The 11,340-nt window shown below is 44.7% G+C and overlaps 1 pseudogene; it reads right to left on the bottom strand.

Annotated features, from left to right (window-relative positions):
- Nucleotides 1–5,025: 5,025 nt before the first annotated feature.
- LOC144987312 (uncharacterized) lies at nucleotides 5,026–10,810 on the bottom strand (annotated as a pseudogene).
- Nucleotides 10,811–11,340: the final 530 nt, after the last annotated feature.

The following is an 11,340-nucleotide window of genomic DNA, read 5'->3' as shown; positions in this document are numbered from 1 at the left end:
AGCTATCGTTAAAAAGAAGGCAGCTTAGACTAGAACCAGCACCTCCACCCACTGAAGCGACCTACAGGTGTGAAACCTGCGACAGGACATTCAAGACAGCAATTGGGATGTCCTCCCACATACGCCATAGGCACAAGCTCCTCCCCGCGTCATCGTCGACATCGACGGACTGCTAAAGAAGAAAAAGTATTGTTTTTGTGTATTGTTCATATTTGATTGCTTGAAATAAACCATTTCAAATCAAAAAATCAAAATCAAATATTTTCGCTCGAAAGAATGCAAAACCAAACAAAAAGGTCTGATGCCTGCAGAACCTGTTACATAGGCTTTAGTGGTGAATTATACATGTAGTGTCTTTTCCAAGACTTTTGGAACATCTTTTGTAAATGTCAGACTGTGAGCAGCTGTCTCAAATCAAATCAAGACTGTTTGAAGTCCCACTCCAAGGAAAACTGGGTTTTTGGTGTTTTTAACATGATGGAGGGGACATGTAAAAAGAAAATTACAATTAAAATTGTGTTTTTAAGTATTTTTTATTCAAATTGTTGTGAATCAGGAGCAAATAAAAGAAAAGGGTTTTTGAAAAAGCTTGTAGTTGTTACGTACAAACTACAATCTGCAATTAGCTTAATTTAGCTTATCTTATTGTATCTAATCTCATGTTATCTTAGCTTATGTTATCTTAGTTTAGTTTAGCTTATCTTATCTTATCTTAGCTTAGCTTAGTTTATGTTATCTTATATTAGCTCAGCTTAGTTTATCTTACCTTATCTTAGCTTAGTTTATGTAATCTTAGCTTATTTTAGCTTATTTTATCTTATCTTAGCTTAGTTTATGTTATCTTATCTTAGCTTAGCTTATCTTACCTTATCTTAGCTTAGCTTATTTTATGTTATCTTAGCTTAGCTTATTTTATGTTATCGTAGTGTCACGGGGCTTCCAGGGGCAAAAACCCAAACGCAGGAAGGACAAACAAACTCAGGTTCTGAATCCGAAAAGGGTTTCTTTTAATGTCGAGCGCCAAAACAGAAGACTCGAAAGAGCCAGACCAAAAAGACGCTTAGACACAGTACAACAGAAACTCAACCCTTAAATAGGAAACTTAAACATAATGAGAAACACCTGTGAGTCTCACAGCAAGCCTCGGGAAAGGGAGGGCCTCCAGAAGAGGTCACAGCAGAGCAAAGGAAAACCATTACATAACATAACCCCCCCCCCCCTTACGTCCGGCTACCAGACGGACGACGGGGTTGACCGGGATGGTCACGATGGAAACGTGTGACCAGGTTCCAGTCAACAATGAAACGGTCAGGGACCCATTGGCGATCCGCGGGACCGTATCCCTCCCAGTCCACGAGGTACTGTATTCCTCTACCCACTCTTCTGGAGGCGAGGAGTGTCTTGACGGTGTAAACCGGGCCGCCATCTATGAAACGAGGGGCTGGAGGAGAAGCTGGAGCGGGTTGAAGGGGAGAGTCTCTGGCTGGCTTGACCTTGCTGACATGAAACACGGGGTGGATCTTTAGAGAGCGTGGCAGGTCCAGTTTCACTGCCACCGGGTTGATTACTTGAGTGATGGAGTAAGGACCGATGTAGCGAGGAAGCAGCTTCTTGGACCCTCCTTTTAAGGGAACATCAGCAGAAGAAAGCCAAACCTTGTCCCCCACCTTGTACTTCGGGGCTGCAGACCGCCGACGATTAGCCACTCTAGTGAACCTCTCCTGGTTCCGCAGGAGTTCGTACCTATATGTCCTCCAGGTACGCTGACAGCGCCTCACAAAAGCTGCAGGACCAACAGAAGAGGCCAACAGTTCCTGGTGGGGAAATAGAGGGGGTTGATAGCCGTAAGCTGCTTGAAAGGGAGAGAAACCAGATGAATTGATGAGGGTGTTGTGGGAATACTCAGCCCAAGGAAGCTGAGAAGACCAAGTCCTGGGGTTCTTGCTGCACATGGCTCGTAAAGTTGTCTCCAGATCCTGGTTGTACCGCTCCACCTGGCCGTTGGTCTGAGGATGGAAGCCTGAACTGAGACTAACCTTAATCCCAAGAAGGTTGCAGAACTCCCTCCAGAAAGCAGCAACGAATTGTGGACCACGATCAGACGTGATGTTCAGAGGAAGGCCATGTAAACGGAACAGATGACGAGACACAAGAACAGCAAGCTCCTTGGCAGATGGAAGTCTTTTTAGGGGTATGGCGTGCACCAATTTGGAAAAACGGTCAATGATGGTGAGTATGACCGTCTTACCACTCGAGTTGGGCAGTCCGGTGATAAAGTCCATGGCGATGTGGGACCAAGGTCTCGACGGCACAGGTAGGGGGTGTAGCAGACCAGCAGGTGGGGTTCTAGGGATCTTGACACTAGCACATACAGGGCAAGCAGCCACAAAAGTCTTAATATCGGAGGACATAGAAGGCCACCAAAAACGTTGAGCCACAAGAAAACTGGTTCTGGTTACTCCAGGATGACAAGCCAGGCAGGAAGAATGAACCCACTTTAAAACTAGTGTGCGTAATGATGGAGGCACAAACAGGCACCCAGCTGGACAGCCGGCAGGAATGGAGGCAGGATCAGGTATAGATGCCTTTACCTTGCGTTCCAGAGTCCAGCGAGCAGCTCCTAACACAAGGTGAGAGGGAACAATAGTAGTGGCAACAGCAGACTCCTCAGTCTCCCCCTCCTGTTGGAACTGGCGTGAGAGGGCGTCAGGCTTGACATTCTTGCTGCAAGGTCGGTAGGATAGCGTGAAATTGAACCAATCAAAGAAGAGGGACCACCTAGCTTGGCGAGGGCTAAGACGCTTGGCGGTCCGGATATATTCCAAGTTCTTATGGTCTGTCCAGAACAAAAATGGATGTTCAGCTCCCTCCAACCAATGGCGCCACTCCTCCAAAGCCAGTTTTACAGCCAACAGTTCTCTGTTCCCTATATCATAATTTCTCTCTGCAGGAGTGAGCTTGCAGGAGAAATATGCACAGGGATGGACTTTGTTATCGGACGCCCTCTGAGACAAAACAGCCCCCACTCCAGACTCAGACGCATCAACCTCCACAATAAATTGTTTGGAGGGGTCAGGCTGAGTCAGAATGGGGGTCGTAGAGAAACGTCTCTTAAGCCCAGTAAACGCCTTATCGGCCCCCTCATCCCAGATAAAACGTACCTTAGCCGTAGTAAGCCTATGGAGGGGTGCAGCAACGCCACTGAAGCCTCTGATAAAGCGCCTGTAGAAGTTTGCAAATCCCAAGAAGCGCTGGAGCTCTTTACGTCCCGATGGTACGGGCCATTCCAGAACAGCTTTGACCTTGGCGTTGTCCATCTGAACACTACCTGGGGAAACAACATGGCCAAGGAACCGGGTTTGAGTGGTGTGGAATTCGCACTTCTCTGCCTTGCAGTATAACTGATTTTCGAGAAGGCGCTGGAGGACGGCTCGGACGTGCTGCACATGGGAATCGAGATGTGGTGAAAAGATAAGAATATCGTCAAGATATACAAAAACGAATTTGTTGATCATATCCTTTAGAACAGGGGTCGGGAACCTTTTTGGCCGAGAGAGCAATAAACGCCAAATATTTTTAAATGTAATTTCGAAAGAGCCATACAATAATGTTGTGTCTCTTTCCCACACTGAGGCACGGAGACTTAACCTCTTTTAAAGTTCTTTATTCTGGTTACTGTAGACCGCAACAAACGCCATACAACTAATTCATCAACTCCTGAATCTCTCCTGCCGAGACGAGAGAGAGCACTTCTCCCAACTTTATATTCACCTGCTCCCGCTCCAGCCCTCCCATTTTCCTTATTCGGCCCATAGCTGAACCCCATTGGTCCAAATTACCTAACAACAGGCTGAGCGACAGAACTGAGAGCCAATCAGATCTCTGCTTGATGCCTTCAATGAACCCCAGAACTTTTAACGCGGCCCAACAGCCAAGTTAAACTCAGTCCGCGACAATTTGTTTAAAACTAAATATACAAGTGAATGTGTGCATTTGATGTAATTTCAACATTTTTAAAGTACAATAAGTCTGTGGATCCTTTTTAATAACATTGTTATGCTGTTGCTAATAAATGATGAGTATTTCTCGTGGTAGTTTTGCTGATGGTCTAGTCTGGTTGATACGTGGTGAGTTTCTGCTTCATGCAGGCGTTGATACTTTAAACGTGATCGTAGGTCTGAATGTTCTGTAGATGTGACAAAGACTGCTCACATGCAGACAGGGAGCCAAACATATACTCACACACTGCAGTGAGTGACGGGAAGCGGGTTTTACGTTTTTACAATCCCTGCGCGATTCACCTGCTGTCCCCACAACCCCTCACCCCCACCCTCTGCTTTCTTCCTCACACTCGCGTCCCCGCAACTGCGCGCTCTTTCTCAGAGACGAGAGCGCGCAGTTTTAGGCACGGCAATTCACAGGTTTCCGGGTGGTACAAACTCTGTGAAATAGATAATAGTAAACTGATAGTTTTTTCTCCAAGCACCGCTACTACTGCTCGCCTCTGGCATCGCATCGCGCCCAAAAAGGACTGGTCTAATGAAAAAAAGTAAAATTAAAGATTTGTCTGCGAGCCACATGTGACCATCAAAAGAGCCATATATGGCTCGCGAGCCATAGGTTCCCGACCCCTGCTTTAGAACAACATTAATTAAACACTGGAATACAGCTGGAGCATTTGTGAGTCCAAAAGGCATGACCAGATACTCGAAGTGCCCGCTCGGAGTGTTAAAGGCGGTCTTCCTCTCATCTCCCTCCCTTATGCGGATCAGATGGTAAGCACTTCTGAGGTCCAGTTTAGTGAAGACTTGGGCCCCACTTAACTGGTCAAAAGCGGTCTGTAACAGAGGGAGAGGATAAGTGTTTCGGATAGTGACATTGTTTAAACCCCTGTAATCAATGCAGGGCCGCAGACCCCCATCCCGCTTCCCCACAAAGAAGAAACCAGCCCCTGCAGGGGAGGAAGATGGTCTAATGATGCCTGCCTGTAAACTCTCCTGCAGGTAGTTGTTCATAGCCACCTGTTCAGGTGGAGACAGGGGGTATATATGGCCCTTGGGTGGTTGTGCTCCAGGCAACGGGGGGGCTGTTCTCCTGGTTGGGTTGGGGTTTGCACTCTCTCTCTCCCCCTATGCCTCCCTGCTCTCTGGCTCTGGGGGCCCCCTTGGCGGCCCTGCCGGCCCCGGCCTGGGTGGCGGATGAGATTGCCCAGGGGGCGGTTGTTCTCTATCTGCTACCGTGCAGGTGTTGTTTTATGCTGCTTCATGGTTTAAACCCCCCCCATAATAACCCTCCTATTGCCCCCTCTCCAACACAAGAGGCCTTCAGCTCTTGTCTGTTTGCTCAGTTGTTGGACGGAAATAAAAATAAAAGAAAGTTATGACCTCTTTGTGCTTCAGCGTCCTCTGACCCCTCTCCATCAGGTTACGTGGTCGACCACTTGGTGTCTGAGCTGCTGTTGTACCAAAACTCTTCCATTTTGTTCTGATAGAGCTGACAGCTGACTGTGGAATATTTAGGACATCTCACTACTGGATTTGTGGCACAGGTGGCGTCCTACGACAGTCCTACACTGGAACTCACGGAGCTCCTGAGAGCGGCCCATTCTTTCAGATATATGATTATACATCTGCGTTCCACTCATCAGGGATCCACATGGATCTTGTGAATCCCCAGAATAAAAACAAACTATATATTCTATCTCAGAATTATTAGCATCTATAATCCAAAAGGTCTGGGTGTGCTCAGAGTTTGGGATGTCAAATCCCTCCAATCCCCTAAAATCATCATTTCAGTTCATCTGTCTATATATGTATCCTCTCCTTTGATCTTTTTGTCTTAGGAGTTTTATTTTAAGTGCTCTTTCTGACATTTGCCTCCACATTTACTTGGGAGTTGGATTTGGGACCAGCGTTAGCAAGACACTGGTTTGTGCCCTTTTTTAGGCTGCATTTCTCTTTTTTTCTGATGTGTTTCTGTCTGTTTGTCCATTTGTCATGTTTTTTAATGTCAGTTATTTTATTTTTTGGTAAAGCTTTTTTTGGTAGGTTTTATTTCTATGGGTAATTGTAGGGTTTTGCAGGCCATCACCTCTGGGGGGCGAGTCACGGCATTTCAGGGGACAGTGCCCCGTCTTGCCTATATCCGTCCTTGACTGTCCCCGTGATTAAAAAAGGCCCTTTGATCAGAAGAATCACATGAAAACCGAACAAACTGACGGACATCAGTCTGGAACCGTGTCTCTGTCAGCCCGGCATGGGTGAACTGAAGACCTCACTGCTCCTCCATGACTTTAGGTTCTGCGTTGTCCTCTTGAACTTTGCCTCCAGTAATAGTTTGTATTTAAATGTGGATGTAGTGACAGCTGGAGGTGAAATGACTGCGGGTACAGGAGGAAAACGCAGCTCCTGTACTTTTCCTCAAAGTCTCTGAGTGGCTGATCATGAATCATGGCGCCCACTTAAACCAAGCCATGGGGTAAGAAGCTGGACCCTTGGAGCCATCATGGCAGCAGAAAATCCGCTCTGCTCCCTCCATCCTCCTCCTCTCCGTCCAGAGACTGGGGGCGGTGCGCTGGCCTTTAAAAAGGCAAACTTGTAATCTGATAATTAACAATCTGCTAAAATTCTCCAAAGGAAAACAGTCACGAGAGATGTCTGCCTCATGCCCATGAGTAGGGTGACCTTTCGCTGAGGCTGGCATGGCAGGCGAGGCGACTCACTTAGAAGCATTTAATTAGCTCTGCTCACGGCATCTCCTCCTCCTCCAACATGAATGGAAGGTAGGGATGGATGCAGGAGACGAAGGATGAGGGAAGATCTGGTAAAAACACACTCACTTTTCCTTGTTGCATAGTAACCATTAAAGGTGGCATAGGGTGGGGGCCATGCATGGGAAAGCAGAGCAGTAATTGCTCGCTTATCTGGATTTGCAATACGTTTCTTTTTCTTGTTGCCGATGTTTTGCCTGCACGCCGTTGTCAGATGCAGCCTGGAGATGAGCCTTTAAGGCCATGAAGGGCGCTTCAGAGAGTAATTGGAAAAAGAAAAAAAAACGGACGATAACTATCAGCGTTGAATCGTCCATTCATCCCTCCATTCGTTTCTTTCCTGTTCGTTCTTTGGCTCTTCAGAGCTGGGCTGGCTCGCCGTCACAAACTTCTGCCGCCGTATGGGAACATCTCAGCCCTGTGGCATCTTCTGCAGCTTCACTGTATGTCAGCACTCATCTGCTGCAAACAGGCAGTACTACGGAGTTCGTCCTCCGTGGAACAGATCCAAATAAAACACAACCGAATCGCCTTTCCCTCCTCAGATGACAAGGAAAAAGGACATCATTTGACCTCTTTTAAGATCCAAAAAAGAGCTTTTAGCATTTATTATGCAATAATAAGAATTTGATGCACATTTCCACCCTTTTCTCTCTATGACAAGGTTTCCTTTGCAGGGATTCTCCTTTTGGCTTTCTAGAACATTATGCAGACGTACATTATTTACACAGGATCCGCTGTCACAGCGCCAGCTGCACACTTATGCTCCACTGTGATTTATTGCAGTGGAAAATAAATACTTCGGAAACCCAGAAACAAAACAGCCAGAGGAAACCGGAGTCAATTCAACAAAGTCGATAAAGGATCATTATTCCACCTCATTTCAAGCACATATAGACAAACGGTGAGTGAGATATCAGCGCCGGCGCCGCTGCGAAGCTGCCAGATCTAATGCACTTAGAGGGTTAATCACTGCATTTGTATGCAAATATAAATTTAAGTGTGTGTGTGTGTGTGTGTGGGGGGGGGGGGGTTTGAAGGAAGTGGGCTCTGGCAGTTGGTGACATTCACAACCACGGTAACCTCTGTGGATCGCCTCCCTGATGCTATTTGTGAATGTTAATTGCTTTTCGGCTGCCTCCACCTCCACTCCCCCCCACCTGAGAGCGGGACTCTGCGTGCTCCTCCAGCCAGAGCTGCTGTTGTTCCACAACATCCTGAGCTAACGTGTCACACCAAAGGGGATGCTTTGGTCATAAAGTGGTCACTGAATTAAAAAAACAAAAATGATTCATAAACAAAAAAGACAAAAATTGGCCAAAAAGTCTACTTCTATTTGCGGATTTTTTCTTTTTTCTGCAGCAACAAGATGGAGTGATGGAGGAGAGATGAAAACAGAAAGATGGAAGATAGAAATCTTTCTGTTTCTTCTGACATAGAACTTTGATTGGAGGTAATCCAAAGAAACTGTGAACATTAAAAGCTCATCTTTTATTAAATGTAAATAGACCTTTTTAGGTCTTAAGATGGAAAATTATAGGATTACCACCCGCAGCTACGGGGAAAGGATTTACTTTTATTCTCAGACACCAATGTTTTTCTTTATCCTCCTCTACCTTTTAACATAAAGGAGGAAGACGAACGGATTGAGAGAACCATGTGACATCAACATGTGATCACCACGTGGACTCAAAGCTTTACCATGAACAGCACAGCAGACAAACGAGGCCAAAAAAGTAACTAAGTAAATGAAAAAAAGGTCAAAATTCAATCTGTTTTTTTCATTTCATTTGGATTCTCTGACCTAAAGTGGATCCAGATCCTCTTCATCCAAACTTCCAGCAGTGAGACTCAGACAGAAATTCCTGCTACTGAACAGTGAAGTTTTCCAGATTCTTGGATTTCTTCCAGATCATCAAGTTAAATGAAATCTGTGTCCAAACAAACAAGTAAACCAGAATGAATGTCAAATCCATTCACATGTTAGTTTCCTAAAGTTCACCACTGTTGTTTTTCCACATCCAAAGAATCCAAAGGGAACATTCTTAGAACATTCTAGACACTGGATGGTCACATGACTTTGCTAAATTCAAATAATTATTCAATGTTTCCTCAGCATTCTGTGGGTCTAAACAGGTGATTTAGTCAGTAAGTTGTTCCAAGTTCATCATTCTAACAGCCATGAACTGGGCCCGACCCAGAAATGATGGTCGTCAATGAGGTCCTCAAGGTTGGCTTTGGTGGAGGAATATCAAATTGGACAGGCATCACCTGACATCATCAACTTTAGATTAGATGAGTGAAAAAGTGAAAAATTCATTATTTTATTACAAATGACTCAGACTATTTAAGATGCATGAGCACTATTGTCAAAGCAACTGAGTCACCAGAAATAATTTTGATAAATGAGACTTTGCATTTAAAATATTTGTCTATAGTGATGGAAAGTAAAGTGTAAAGTGACATTCCCAAGTGCAGTTAGTCTGAGTTAAATCTGGCCGTTAAATGTGGAGTGGTGTTTAATAGACTGCATTAAATGAACAGGACTATTTTTTTAGCTTTGCTTCTGTTGCTTGCAGGCTGCCGTTTAGTGATATATAAGTTGAAGCCATATAAGTGCTAACGATCACCCATTGATTTTTGGGTTTGGGTGAAGTGTGAAGTGTGAGTGCATGTCTGTGTGTGGCTGTATTTAAACGCATGTCAGTGCGTTTGTGTGTGGGTGTAATAGAAAGACATCCTTACAACTAAACTGTAAGCTGAGATAGGTTTGCATATTTGTTTGTTTGTTGTTGTTTTTTTCTTTTATTGGGGGGGGGGGGTATATAAAATACATCTTGCAACAATAAGAAATGAAAAGGAAACTGGTAAAATTTAGATTGTGACAGGTTTACAACATATTTTTACAATTACGTGACAGGTTTACAACATATTTTTACAATTACCCATCATTTAAATAGTGTACAGAAAACATGGTAAGTCACCTTTGTCAGAATCAAATATTAGGAACATCCTGCTAGTATTTTGTTGCACCATTTTTCCTTCAGAACTGCTTTAATCTTTGGTGACATTGGTTCAACATGGTTCTGGAAACATTCCTCACAGACTTTGGTCCATGTTGACATGACAGCATCAGTTGCTGCAGATTTGTCTGCTGAACATCCATGATGCTGATGTCCCGTTCCACCACATCCCAAAGGTTCTCTATTGGGTTCTGATGACTGTGGAGGCCGTTTGAGTCCAGAGAACTCATTGTGATGTTCTAGAAACCAGTCTGAGATGATTCCAGCTTCATGACATGGAGCCTTATCCTGCTGGAAGTAGCATCAGAAGATGGTCCACTGTGGTTAGAAAGGGGTGGACATGGTAAGCAACAATATTCAGGTAAACTGTGGGGTTGGAACCATGCTCAACTGGTACTAGGCTCTAAAGTGTGCCAAGAAAATATCCCCCACACCATGACACCTCCACCACCAGCCTGAACCGTTGATACAAGGCAGGATGGATCCTTGGTTTCATGTTGTTGAGGCCAAATTCTGACCCTACCATCTGAATGTGGCAGCAGAAATGGAGACTCATCAGACCAGAGAACGTTTTTCCATCTTCTATGGTCCAGTTTTGGTGAGTCTGTGTGAATTGTAGCCTCAGTTTCCTGTTCTTAGCTGACAGCAGTGATACCCGGTGTGGTCTTCTGCTGCTGTAGTCCATCTGCCTCCAGGTTGGACGTGTTGTTCTTTCAGAGATGTTCTTCTGCAGACCTCGGTTGGAACCAGTGGCTCTTTGAGTTCCTGTTGTCTTTCTATCAGCTGGAACCAGTCTGGTCATTCTCCTCTGACCTCTGGCATCAACAGGACATTTCCACCCAGAGAATTGCTGCTCACTAAATGTTTTCGGTTTTTTGGACCATTCTCTGTAAAGCCTGGAGATGGTTGTGGGTGAAAATCGCAGTAGATCAGCAGTTTCTGAAATCCTCAGACCAACTCTTCTGACACCAACAACCACACCACAATTAATGTCACTTCAGTCCCCTTTCTTTCCCATTGTGATGCTCCTGAACTGCAGCAAATGCTCTTGACCATGTCTACATGCTCAAATACAGTGAGTTGCTGCCATGTGATTGGCTGGTTAGAGATTTGTGTTAACAAGCAGTAACTTTAATCAACCAGAAACCTGAAAGTGGGTAATACCTTTTCTTAATAAGGGTAAGTGACTCTGTATGTTTAAAACTTTCCACTGCGTGATTAGTTGTTAGACCTTACATCTAGAGTGATACGGTCAGTTAACCAGATGTATAACAAGTATTTTGACTATTTCAATGTATTTAAATAGTATTTACAGTTGATGTTACTAGTAGGATTCTATTTGGCATTCTGGACATTTTTCATAATTTTTTCTTGTTTTATGTTTGCAAATGTTTGATAAAATGTCAGTCATGTCAGTCACCAGTTTCTTGGTCATCCATGAGCATCTTCAAACTGTTTCGTTTCTTTGTTGTGCTCCTGTCTGTCAGAGAAGCTCATTCTTTTTGGGGCTGAAAAGCTCCGCCCCGTAGGGTTCTAAAGGGATTTGCA

This window comes from Oryzias latipes, chromosome 18, assembly GCF_053564925.1.
Source record: "Oryzias latipes strain Hd-rR chromosome 18, Olatipes_Hd-rR_3.1".
NCBI classification, from domain to species: domain Eukaryota; kingdom Metazoa; phylum Chordata; class Actinopteri; order Beloniformes; family Adrianichthyidae; genus Oryzias; species Oryzias latipes.
Note: the sequence above shows the minus strand (reverse complement) of the source record. Positions and strands in the feature narration are given on the sequence as shown.